Source organism: Prenolepis imparis, unplaced genomic scaffold (genome assembly GCF_030444845.1).
Source record: "Prenolepis imparis isolate NDT839.2.m4 unplaced genomic scaffold, iyPreImpa1.0 SCAF_6, whole genome shotgun sequence".
NCBI lineage: Eukaryota > Metazoa > Arthropoda > Insecta > Hymenoptera > Formicidae > Prenolepis > Prenolepis imparis.
Window position 1 is genome coordinate 6,217,010 of NW_028141164.1, and position 13,619 is coordinate 6,230,628.

The following is a 13,619-nucleotide window of genomic DNA, read 5'->3' on the forward strand; positions in this document are numbered from 1 at the left end:
GGCGCCCTTCACGAATGTCTCCACGAGAAACAAAACCATCGGTCACCTTTTACTTCTTCACGTAGTAGAGACGTGAAGAAGATCCGCCCACCCCTTGTGGGAAATGCTCGCTCGATAGGACGTTATCTCTCTTGCTCTTTCACCCTTTGGGGCTTCATTCTTTGGTCTTATCTTTAATTCTGATAATTTTACTCTTCCCTCCGTTCATCATCTTTCTTCTCTCTCTCGATCTTCTTCCTCTTGTCTCCTTTTCCCTTTCTTACTTTATTTGCGTACATTTACATTCGGGGTTGTAGGTACATATCCTCTTTCTATCATGTGAAATTCTTGCTCTTCCCACGACATGCTTTCACATTGAGCTCTTTCGTTTTCCTTCCCTCCCTAATCTGTCTCTCTCCCTCATGTGTTTTCCGTCTCGCTCTGCTCTTCATCTTCTCCCACTTTAATCCTCTCATCCCTTCTCTTGTCTCGATCCGCCCTCTCATTCCACGGGATCTGTTCTACGTTGACCACTCTAGCTTTGAATTTTTGCCTCTTTGTGGCTTTTTGTTAGCTACATTTCTATGTATCCCGTTTGTTTCTTCAACAATTCTTTTATTTCGATTTATTCTGTTATTTTTCTTCCATTTTCCTCTTTAAAGCTCACTTTAAATGATCTGTAATTTGCGGTAAATTTTGAGACAGAATTATATATATAATTGTATGTACCACGTAATACAGAAAATATTAGAAATAATTAAATACACACATATACAAATAATATATATATAAATACACACATACATTAAGATATAGAACACATAAAATTGTAAATAGATTTTGATTTAAAATTTTATCACGAAATATGAATTGTCTAAAGTGGATTTTATATTATCTTTCTTTAAATATACATATTTTCATCTTTTTTTATTTTTTGCATTTTGTCTTACATGCTAACGTCTCTATTACTTCTTCGATAGAAATATTCTCATTCTTGTTTCGATCTTATTTCATGGATTTTTCACCCTTCTTTCTTTTTTATTCTATGTGTCTTTATTTTTCACACTCGCATCTGCTTTCATCTTGCTCGTAACAACTCCCGCAAGTTTATAATGTTATCTTTTCTCTCTTTCATCTCATTCTTTTTAATTCACCTTCACCCCCACTGGCGGATACGGGGGGGGGGGGATTTGGGGTTAAACCCCCCGCCCCCTTGCAAATTAAAAAAAACAGTTTTGCTGAATTTGTTTAAAAAATATAAATAAAGAAAAACAAACATTAAAGAGCTATCAACGTCAGAATCCGCTAGTCATTTCATCCTATGTCTGACTTAATCTATACTTAATTCCTTGAATGCGTAATGAGTATAATTTACAGTGTATCTTATACATACATATCGTATATATTATATAGATATAAAGAATTTCGCCTAATTATTTTTGTGCAACGAAATTATCATCATTTCGTCCTCTGTCTGACTTAATCTACACTTAACTCCTTGAATGCGTAATGAGTATAATTTACAGTGTATCTTATACATACATATTGTATACATATATTATATAGATATAAAGAATTTCACCTAATTATTTTCGGCAACGAAATTATCTCATCATTTCGTCCTATGTCTGACTTAATCTACACTTAACTCCTTGAATGCGTAATGAGTATAATTTACAGTGTATCTTATACATATATATTGTATATATTATATATTGTATATATTATATATATATATATATAAAGAATTTTTTCGCCTAATTATTTTTGTGCATGAAATTATCTCATTATTTCATCCTATGTCTGACTTAATCTACACTTAACTCCTTGAATGCGTAATGAGTATAATTTACAGTGTATCTTATACTTCTATATTATATATTTTATATATATATTTTATATATATATTATATATATATATATATAAGTATAAGATACACTGGAAATTATACTCATTACGCATTCAAGGAGTTAAGTATAGATTAAGTCAGACATACGACGAAATGATGAGATAATTTCGTTGCATGAAAATAATTAGACGAAATTCTTTATATCTATATAATATATATATATATATATATATATATGTATGTATATATATATAAAAGTATAAGATACACTGGAAATTATACTCATTACGCATTCAAGGAGTTAAGTGTAGATTAAGTCAGACATAGGACGAAATGATGATAATTTCGTTGCACGAAAATAATTAGACGAAATTCCTTATATCTATATAATATATACAATATGTATGTATAAGATACATTGTGTAAATTATACTCATTACGCATTCAAGGAGTTAAGTATAGATTAAGTCAGACATAGGACGAAATGATGATAATTTCGTTGCACGAAAATAATTAGGCGAAATTCCTTATATCTATATAATATATATATATATATATATATATATATATATATACACTGGCGGATCCTGGGGGGGGGCTAACCCCCCCCCCTTGCAAATTAAAAGAAACAGTTTTGCTGAATTTGTTTAAAAAATATAAATAAAGAAAAACAAACATTAAAAAGCTATCGACGTCGTTGATCCTGGAATAAAAGCTAATCATGAAACCAAAAATATTAAATAAAATAATTTTGCAAACTCCCACCCCCCCTCCCCATTATCGACGTCAGGATCCGCTAGTGACTCCCACTAGAATATTTTCATCTTGCTTTCCTATAACTATCTCATTCTGGTTGAGTATTTCCACTTATCTATCTCTTTTCCTCTCATTTCTCTATACATGTAATCCTTTGCCCCTCATCTTCCCTCTCCGTGTACCATTAGAGTATTTCCTCTTTCTCTCTCCTGTCGTGTTTCCCATAGGCGTAGATATTAAAAAACATGTGCATATAAATTTTTGGAATCTATATACTGCAATATATTTTTCGAATTTTTTTTAAATATTACACAATTACTGTGGGAGAATTCAGAAATAAATAAAATTCTAGAAAAAAATACATATATGTATGTGCGTGTGTATGTCTAGTGGCAATCTTACAATTAGAATAATTAAAAGGAAAAAGCTACTGTTAAAGCTGTCAACAAATGAAAATATTAATTGAAAGCAGTTCAGAGCGCGTCTCAAAATTATAACATTAAAAACAATAATTATGTATCCTCCGCCTTTGATCGAATTCACCCTCGCTCATGCATGTTTCCATTTTCGCTCGCATCTCGTTCTCGCTCCTGCCACCCCTTCACGCACCTTCTCCACCGTACGCTACCCTTCTCCACATCGTCATCCCTCTCCCTGGACTACCTCTCTCCTTCGGTGCTCCTTCTCCCGGCCAATAATTTTCTCTCTCTCCCCGACAGACTATCCCTTCCATGGGAGAACCCTCGTAGCGTCCCTCTCTCTCGTGGTTTCTCTATCACACCCCCATGGTAGTCGCTTGGCAGCCACCCCCTCTATACGTTGTTCGCTTTGGGCGCCGCCGCCGTCGTCGTCATCGCCGTCGGCCCAGCGGTTAACGGTCTCGCGCGGCAGCGGATCGCTCAGTTGGCACCGCGTCCCACCCGGGTCCACGACGTTGTAGCCCTGTATCGCGCCATTAATACGGCTGAACCACTGTCGCGAGTCAGCACCTCGTGGCTTTAGACGCTTTAGACGCTTAGGTAGACGATTCGTCGAGATACGCCCGGTAGTTGCTAACCAAGGTGGTTGCTAAATCATCTGGACGTCGAGAAATTGCCCGAGGATACAACATCGCTCAACCCCTAATCTCGAAGCTGCCAGCTCGAAGCCGCCAATCCGCGCGTCTCGTCTTCCGCGTTTGGATATCAACCCGAAATGGTTCGTTACTCCCTATCTTTGACTTGCTTGGTATCACAACCACGACCGAGCAATCGATTCACCACGATGACGCCTAGATCTCGAGATCCGTTGACTGTTGGCAATTGGGTCAGGATGTAAGCTTCTGTTATTTGCTCGTGTTAAGCTCACGTATTCCCAGGTATTCCCCAGGTCTGCCGCTTAATGCCAGGTCATTGAAACTATCAATACTATCCTGATTAAATGTCTTGATAGATTCTTCTTCTGGTAAAAATCACTGAATTTTAGAAAACTTGGATCAGTAGAAATGCATACATTTAATATTAGCCAGATCCATTGTTGATGCCAGTTAATCTCACATATTGAACTTATCTCTCAACTCTCAACTTATCACGTTAAATATTTAGATTCGTGCAAAATTGACGACATTCTCCCTTTCTGTAACCGCGGTATTTCAATAGATAATTGAGCCGGATCGATAATTTAACACGTCGTGAATAAATTAGTTATGAAGAAGATTAAATAGTTAATTTTAGATTAAATATACTAAAGGTGATGCATTGTCATCTTTTATGCGGACTAGAAATTCTAGAGATTATTACAATACAATTTACATTAACAACTATATTGAAATTTTTTAACACGAGATAATTATATCTCGTTTAATAATATCTACATCTAAAATATGAATAAAATTTAATTATGAACAACGTGTGCTCAGATTCGTCGATAATATGAATAGAGTTTAATGCATCTTTCGACGCTTGATTAAATAAAATTTGTCATGCGATTCTTAATCCTTTTATATTGTACGCAATTATTTTTCTTCTGCAAGCATACATAGAAGCAATAAGATTTGTATCGCTATACATTTCTGTGACAGTGGTAGATAGCAGCGATATTTCAGTTCAAACGATATATTTTACTATGTCTGGCATGTTTTAACTCGGAAAACTGGATGATTGCCTTATGTGACTTGACTCGCCAAGTATCTATTTGATAAGCAGGGCTTATAATCGAGAATCTGGTCCAGTGATATATGCGCGCGTGCGCGCGCGTTGCTTTTGTCGGGAGAGAAGCTGAGAACCTCTTAATTTATATGTATTAGTACTCCCAAAAATAAAAGTCACCAAAATAATATACTGCAATTAGCTACACATGTTGTACAATCATAAAGACCTACTTATATTTTCTAAATCTCTTTTCTAAGCTTGTCATTAATGCTTAATTCTAACGAATAGTAAAAAAAGTATATCAATATTTGTTATTACAGAGCAACATTAAATTTTTACTTTTTTACCTTCAAGTCATAGAATGTAATATATGCATACACACACACACACATAACGAAAATCAATGCGAGATATATACTGTATGTTTTACTCGTGAAGTGTGAATTTAAATACGCGATATTTCCATACGTCGGTGCAACAATTGTCATTGTATCGTTTTAGCTTTGATCATACGGAAAGCAGCGTAAAATTGCAAAATTCATTTTAGCGAGCATGTATAGATATATTGATTTTGCTTACAACGTCGAGTAAATTTTAATTTCAGTTACAACCATATGTGTAACGCACACAATTGTGTATATGCACACAATTACATTGTAAAAGCTATTTTAAAACAGCTTACGAAATTAACTTACGAAAAGCATGAAATATGTTAACATATTTCATGCTTAAGCCCATTTAAGGTGATTTATAATTTGCAACAAAATTTGGGACAAAATTCTGTTTATAATTTTATGTGTAGGATGATATTTACAGAAACATTAAAAAAATAAAACATACGCATATATGTATATAAAATACATTAAGATACATGTCAAAATATGCGATACATAAAATTATAAAAGAATTTTAAAAATTGAATGGAGTAAAAATTTCAATCGAATTCTATTTCGAGTCTTATTACGAATTTTGAAATTTTGAAATCTTCTCTATTCTGAAATAGCCTTCGTTCGTTATTCAACGAGTAAATCGACATGATCGTTGATCATTCGTGAAATCTATCTTGCAGCACGAAAACACCTGTTCGGATCTCGATTGATCCGGATATTCCTTAATAGTTGTAACCTATAGATACGTTCTGCATTTCAATCAATTCGAAAGCACGTGACGAGAGCCGCGCTTTCCATTGTTAAGAAGAGGCTGCCTGAGATGCGCGCCTATACTTACTACTGCGTAATATATGCGTTCCTCCGCTCGGTGTCTGGCCGTAAAGCGACTCGATCTACTTATTGGCGCGCAATCGTCAGCCTCTTGTCCTCGACAGGGATCCACTTGGCGCGAATGCAGTTTTATCTGATCGAGACGGCTCGATTTTTATCTGGCACAATCTTGACTCTCTCCTCAGAGTAAGAAATTCACTTAACGTGATTTTGATTCTCTGTTTCTTCTGTTATCATTCACAAGTGAGAAATCACAAATATGAGAATTGCCAATTCTTCGTTATTTTTCGCAACGTTTCATATATATGCTTGTTTTTCCCAGCAGAACAATTAATCATCTATTCCGCTACCGAAATTGTTACGTTTATGAATACAAGATATTTGTCTGACGTGAATTGTTAACGATGAAAATTCAAGTCATTAATCATTCAGCATTATAATTATAACGAGGAGAGATTATATATTATTTATTTCTCATAGTCCTTGCCTTTCGGCTTAGGACGAACTTCCGGTTACAAACATTTATAAACATTGTTATATCCATATAAACAACATCGATTATAAACTATAAAATATAAAATAAACTAAACTAAATTATAGTACCATAAACTAAGCTAAATAAACTAATTAATCAAAATTAACAAAATAAACTGAACACTTATTACTTTTTACTTTACATTTCTCTTTTTCTATTTACATTCCCCATTTAGGGCTTCCTAATTTTGTAATTTTGTACTAAAATACCTTCCTCCCTATTTCTTATATTGCGCTTTTCCCCTTCCCTATCCTATACTATATATTACCTTGCTCTACCCTTCTTTCTCCTCCGACTCTTCCTCCTTTTTTCTCCTCTTTTCTCCTATCTCTCTGAATGCTTTCAGACCCTGTCCTTCTCCTCCTAACACCACTTCTATTTCGTCTTCTTGTTTTGTTTCTTCGCATTCTTTGATTACATGCCATAAACTCTCCTTCTCCATTTACTCTGCACATCTTTTCCTCCTCCTCTTTCCAATATTCTCTTTCTCTTACTTCGTTGCGGCATCTGAATCTTGCTACCATCCTTCTGTCCCTCATTTTCATCCTCCTTGTTAGATATTCTGGTTTTTCATCTTTAATTATCCTCTTATATTCTTTATTATATCTGGACTCTTCTATCCTTTTCCTTCTTTCTCTTTCTTCTTTCTCCGTTATACTTCTTATTACTCCCTGTACGATGTCTTCTCCCTCTTCTCTGCACCTCTCAGGAGAGATTATATAATGGTAATATATATTTATTTGCAATATAAGAAAATATTGAGATAAAATATTTTCGGCGATACATTTGTGATTAAATTTTGCGCACAAACTTTTGAAGCTCCAAAGAATATGTTCTTTTATGCTGTTAAGCTTAAAGCACCTCACGAAAAGAGTCTCTGAGAGGATGACGTGTAAGGGTCTCAATGTCACTCCAGAGATGATATTAGCGACAGTAGTCTACGGTAAAACGACATTTATAGCGAGCGTTCGCAGGATTGTCGCGTCTAGAATTTTAGAACCTGACATGTTGAAGAAGCAATTTTTTGATAGTAATACTTTCCTAAACTGTATATCACACATGATGGAGTTTTTCATTAAAAATCTTATTTTACGAAAACTACTAAAAGATAACTAAAACATAAAAAATATGCAAATACGATCTATTAAATATTATATGAGCAAAATATAATTCTCCTTTTATAGTAAACTGAAAAACCTTGTTTTTTTTTTTCATTTTAACGAGAACTTTGCATATATAAGCATCTGTTTACCCTTCATTTTATGATCCGACGAGTAAACGGATCCGAACATAGTAATCTTCAGAAGTGCGTGGAGCTTTCAAGAAAGAATTTTCGATCGATGATAAAATTGCGTCTCATTTTTTTACGAAATCAATTTTCAATATACAATATATTATCACGAGCGCAACAAGGATATCGGGATACGTATGAGTGAGTATTGTAAAATCGCAGTGTTATCCGGCCGTAGAGAGTTGCTCGACGAGAATGAGCGACGGGATGGGGTCGCGACAGAGGAATAGAAGGGTAATCATATTTCCGGCGAATTTCCGGAGACTCGGTTGATCGACTCGTCGGCCGGTTGCCCGCAACGATACGACCTGTAATTTCGCCGTGTAACACCACGTCTAACGTCTACATTACCGCGAACAGTAGTCGTCGGTCTGTCTGGAGCCCGGGGACAACGCCTCGTTTCTGAATTTTCATCGATCTGTCGAAATCCGCGGGCTCGGCCTTAGCCCATCAGCGACGCCGCGTTATATTTTTAGCCCGACCGAATAAAGCCTCTTCTCTCTGCGCGGTGTTAAAAAACAAACCTGCCCAGAAAAAGGGAGAAAAATAAAAGTCAACGAAGAAGGTGCGATACAGGAGACAATCTCGCGCTCTCTCAAAGTACGCGAAATAATAACCTGACACTTTTTCCATTATCTCGAGTGATTGTTTCTTAGATTGATGTTAACACCTCTGGAATAATAGCGGAGCTTCGAACACTTTTAGCCGAACGTGATGATTCGAACGTGATGCAGGATCGATTCAATTGCGGATCATTTATGCTCGCGGACGAGCAAATGTCGGATGTTCCAAAGTTCGATAATTAACTTTTGTATATATGCGCGTGCACGCACGGGATATGATTTTTCTAACGCTGAGTTTTTAACTTTATTTAGCCAACTCCCGTTGACGTTGGCCGAGGCGTTTATCAAGGTATTTACTTTGTGACAGGTCGCGCGAATAACTTTGCGACACATACCATACTTTGTTCGATACACTGCGTACTAGATTTGCATAACAGAGAAACCGCTGGATATTATTATTCAATTTTACAAAACCGCTTCATTTCGATGTAGGTATCTGAAATTAAAAATACTATGTCGTGTCACAGAAAATCGCGTTTGCTCGTGTTATCGCAAACTGGCTTTATCTTTGCCGCGTGTATTTACAAGAGATTTATACGTCGACTTTGTCGAATTTTAATAACGTTTATCTCTTTGTTCTCGCGTATGTATAAAAAAAAAATATTAGATATACACGCGACAGTTCAATTTCGCTTGCTCGTGATTGAACTTTGATATCGCATTTTAGTGAAATATTTAATAAATATAAATATACATATATCCATTTTCCCCCGATTGTAATGAATGAAAAATGAATCAACGCGTTGACTCGCCGAAATTGCGAATTGAAATCAATATTAGCGCAACGAGCGAAATTATTTCTGGTTTAGCAAAAATATTTTCCGATCAAACGAAATTACACATTCGTTGAACTTTTTGCAGCGAATTCCGCCGAGACTTTGGGAGCGTATATTCGCGAAACCGTTAACGTTCCAGGATAGTTCGGTGTAAAAATAAAACGAATTATTGCGGTTTTCTCCACATGTAGTCCATTTATATACGACGAACATGGTATTGGAAAAAGTTTTTATCGGTATATGTGAAAGAGAGGGAGAAAAATAGAGAAGAGAGAGAAAGAAAGTATATATGTGCTTTGTTAACGATTCGACGTGGATGATAGTATTGAGAGAATTACTGCTAATTCATTCTATCAGGAATACGAAAGTTAACTACATTACATTATAGAGTGTAAGCGGAAATTTTCCAACCGCTGCAACATTACTCCATTGTTACGATCAGATATCTCTCTTGATATCGTTGATAATTTAATATCTTTAACGAGTTCGATTTAATATTCGCTAAAGAGCAAGATTACCTCCAAACTCATCAACAGATTCGTTACAGAAAGAAATGTATCTCTCTCTCTCCTGGTCGACAGTCATATTCGGTTTGTCGATGCCTTTTGTGCATTTAATGAATAATTATTGTAAAATAATATCTTTACTTTTCAAGAAAATAATATCTGGAAGCAAGACATTGAACAGTAAAATCAATTAATTATAATTTTATATATATGTAATATATTTCTCTCGCTTGACGCGATATACTCACAGTCACTCCTGCGATACTATTTCGGCACTCATCCCTTAACGACTGGCTCTAGTGTTCGTATAATACGTATATATATCGTACGTATGTGTATGTTTTTCCCTCTCTCTCATTAACACGAGATACTACTTGAATAACAAGGACATTGCTGTTGTTTCATCTTTATTCAAATGTCAAACAAACTAAATTTTCTCGCGCATACAAAAATAAGAGAAAATTGACTACTCTGTTTTACACCTATTTTTTATTAATTTTTCTCACGTTTTTACATTCTCATAAAAAAAAATATTTTTTTGCGTCCTCAGTACATACTTGACATTTTATACCAGCAAAATCTTATTTTATTCAGACAAATCATTTCGCGCAAAGTTCTTTTGTTTAATCGCAAACAATAAAACTATAATTCTCTCTAGTCACCGTGGTGCCGAGAGACTCAGAAGGTGCGTTCCGTTTCACACATATGCGCGCATTTTCTATAGTAAACGTAACGTGTACTATAGGTAAATGCGCGCATATGCGTGAAACGGAACGTACCCAAAGTTATCCGCTTGTAGTTAAACAGAAAAGTTTAAGAGTACGTGCTTTGAGAATATCTGGAGATAATGTCTTGTTTATGCACGCTGTGCCACGTCCAAGAGCGCGTCGTAAATACTTGCTCTATCATCTTGTTATCCAGTAAGAGATTAAACGTAACATTATTAACAAAATTATTAACGAAATTGCATCTAGACGCATATTTTCATGCGTTTGCATATTTATGGCTTATACCATCATGAAATATTCGCGTGCAAGATACATCTAGTAAATACATAATATTTTTATATATAAACAAAATATATATAATTAAGAGAAGATTAAAAATATAACATTCATCTACTCGTATATGTATATTTATTTATTCATACATTTATTCATATATTCCTTATATAATAAGAGAGATCTTTATCACATTTATCTGCGAAAAAAATTTAATAAACAAAAAAATTAGAAATATCACACAGCATTTTTCAAATTATACATTTTTTGAAAAATTGATTTATAATTTATAGAACCGGATAAATTGTCGTGGCAATAGATGTAATTGCATTAAAGCATTAAGCCAATTGCATTAAAGCATAAAGCCATTCCCTTTTAGCAACAGCGAGGATCCTGGAGATTTATTATTTACACGAAATAGACGTGGAACGAACGTAAATGGCGCTCGATATACGATTAAGTTAGTATCTATATCCTTTTGCTAGCTTGTGTGTGATATAAAGTCCATTGTTGTGTGAGTTTAAGATACAAGGGGTACATTGAATATAAACAAGAGTAGAAAAGATTTTAAAGTTGTAATCTATTTTCTTCTTTTCTTTTTTATTTGAAAATAAACTTCTATGTTTTACTTATCATCGTGATAGATTTTCAAAATCATTTTTGTTACATCATTTTTGAAACTTTAAAAAATAATTAATTAAAAAAACTGATATATAGGAGATAAGAGTATTTTCATTGTTTTAATAACAATTTTTTAAAATTAAATTATTAACACTAAACAATTATTTTAATATTGTAATTTAAATTTAAAAAATTATTAATTAAACAAACATGCAGATGCCCACGCGTTCTTCTTCACGATGAAAGAAATATCAAGCTTAAATCCTATAATACTTTTCTTTTAAAAGTATTTGTTATTATCTTGTAAAAGTTCTTTTTTAATATTACTTTTTTAAATATTACTTATTCAGACATTCTTCATAAACAGGATGAAGTTTCCGACGAGTGCACGTTAAACGGAAAGCTCGCTTGACATTCACGTCTTATCAAAGAAATTAAACGTCAAAATTAATGCAGAATTCGTGAGCCAAGTAATCGCGCGCTCGATCAATCATAGAGAAACACCGAAGAGCAGATACGCTGTTAATAGGAATGGTGAATAGCCCGTACGCGGTTCATCGTTGACAATTGACATTGACGAGTGGAACAATAATGTTAGGCGCGTTGTCGATTGCATTCGCGAGGGCACGCAACAAACGGCGAACAAAAGCTCTCATCCCCTGTCGCACGCGGAGACAACCGCCGTATACTGTTCACTCATTAACGACGCGCGTCTTTGCGGAAACAAAGACCCTCGTCATCTCTTTGTATCCTCGTGATAATACATTAAAACGTCTGTCACTAATTACAAAGAGAACGAGCACTCGTGAAAAATGTAGCCGTCGTCGTTTTCCCAGAAAACATTCCGAAAACTGTAAACTTGGCACATCTGTGTGAATGTGTGTATGTAGGTGAATTGTGTGTGTAGGTGGATTGTGATATTATAATATTATCAAAACTATGTGAAAATCTCGAGGAATTATCAAATGCGAGCTTTAACTGAATAGAACTCTGTATGCAAATTAATTTTCAAACTGCAGCCCAGTTACTATTAAATCCCCCTTGCGCAAAATGCAGTGTGTGTACATACATATAAACGAGACAAAGGTTGCGATCTACAAATACGAGCGTACTTTGTAGCTCCGTCAGTAATAATAATAAGAATCGTAATTGCCGAAGCCTTTGGTAAAATAATAACGCGGAATAACTCGAAAACAAGTGCTTTGACGTACAAAGAGAAATGCTAGTTCGGCTAATTAAATTCGTTTGAAGGTTAGAATTATATAAGCTCGCTTTTATAAAATTCAGTTAATTAACAAGTCTATTATCGGGACGATATTCAAGTTTTACGTTTCGATATTTGCAAACGAATAATAGACAGGTAATGCCCTTCTTCAATAATTTGCAGAGATTTAAACAGGAGACCTTCGATGTTGCACAATTATTAGCATATTTTAACGAATGTAAATGCAGCACAATAAAAATAAAAAAAAACTCTCGCAATACTGCTGCATATCATAAGCAAACTACATTTTATTTCCATTTTCCGGAATAATTTCTTACCGTCTCTTGCCGCTGTAAGCTAAATATCGACGTAGATTGCAGAACGTGCAGCATCCGTAACTCCGAGCAATGAAGTATTCACTAATTTTGCTAATTGGAACAGCCACTGTTTCAATAATTAACTTTTATTAAACATGAAATAACGGTGAAATTGCTCCGGGCAAGAGATGCTTCTTTGATAAATGCTAATTTGGACTCATAAAAGCAGAAGAATAATTTAAGAATATTATGCAACATACATATTCTCCCTTGAACTCATTTTAGACGACCTATATAATTCGACAAAATTTAAGAATTCTGTTTATAATTGATATCTTGTGTGACACAGAAAAATTTGAAAAATATATAATTAAAATATTTGTATAATTTAATATTCCACGGATATAGTGTTAGGTAATATGACAACATATTCTATATATAAAAGTCACATTTTTCATGATAGAATAATACATACAATAAATGCGACGTGTGTATATAAATTTTTTTCTTACCGATACTTGGAGATTTTTAAAATTCTTGACATTGTACTCTTCATTTCCTTGTCGTAATTTCTCGCTCGATAATTATGTTTCAGTAATATTCTATCAGGTGAAATATTTATTGGATAATGGCGTGAATTTGATGAACCTCACGTACGATGAAGCGATAACGGCATCCAACGCTCGATGCAATTTCCCGCGACGGAGAGACCGCGAGACTTGGCTGATCGCGTCGACCGCCCGGGTTGAATTCGCACACCACGAAGCTTTCCAGAAACAATGACGCCGTCGTTAATTAATAAACCGCGAAC

The 13,619-nt window shown here is 34.7% G+C and overlaps 1 protein-coding gene across 3 annotated transcripts in view; it reads left to right on the forward strand.

Annotated features, from left to right (window-relative positions):
- The window catches only part of LOC145937701 (uncharacterized), a 110,071-nt gene that overhangs the window by 86,346 nt on the left and 10,106 nt on the right, over nt 1–13,619 (forward strand). The window contains exon 1 of one of the 3 annotated variants that reach the window (XM_083040978.1): nt 3,253–3,782. The exons of 1 other annotated variant lie outside the window; for it this stretch is intronic. The gene's annotated coding sequence lies outside the window, so the exon portion shown is untranslated. Of the gene's footprint in view, nt 1–3,252; nt 3,783–13,619 lie in introns of those variants that run through there. One more of the 3 variants, XM_083040977.1, reaches the window with a different exon arrangement.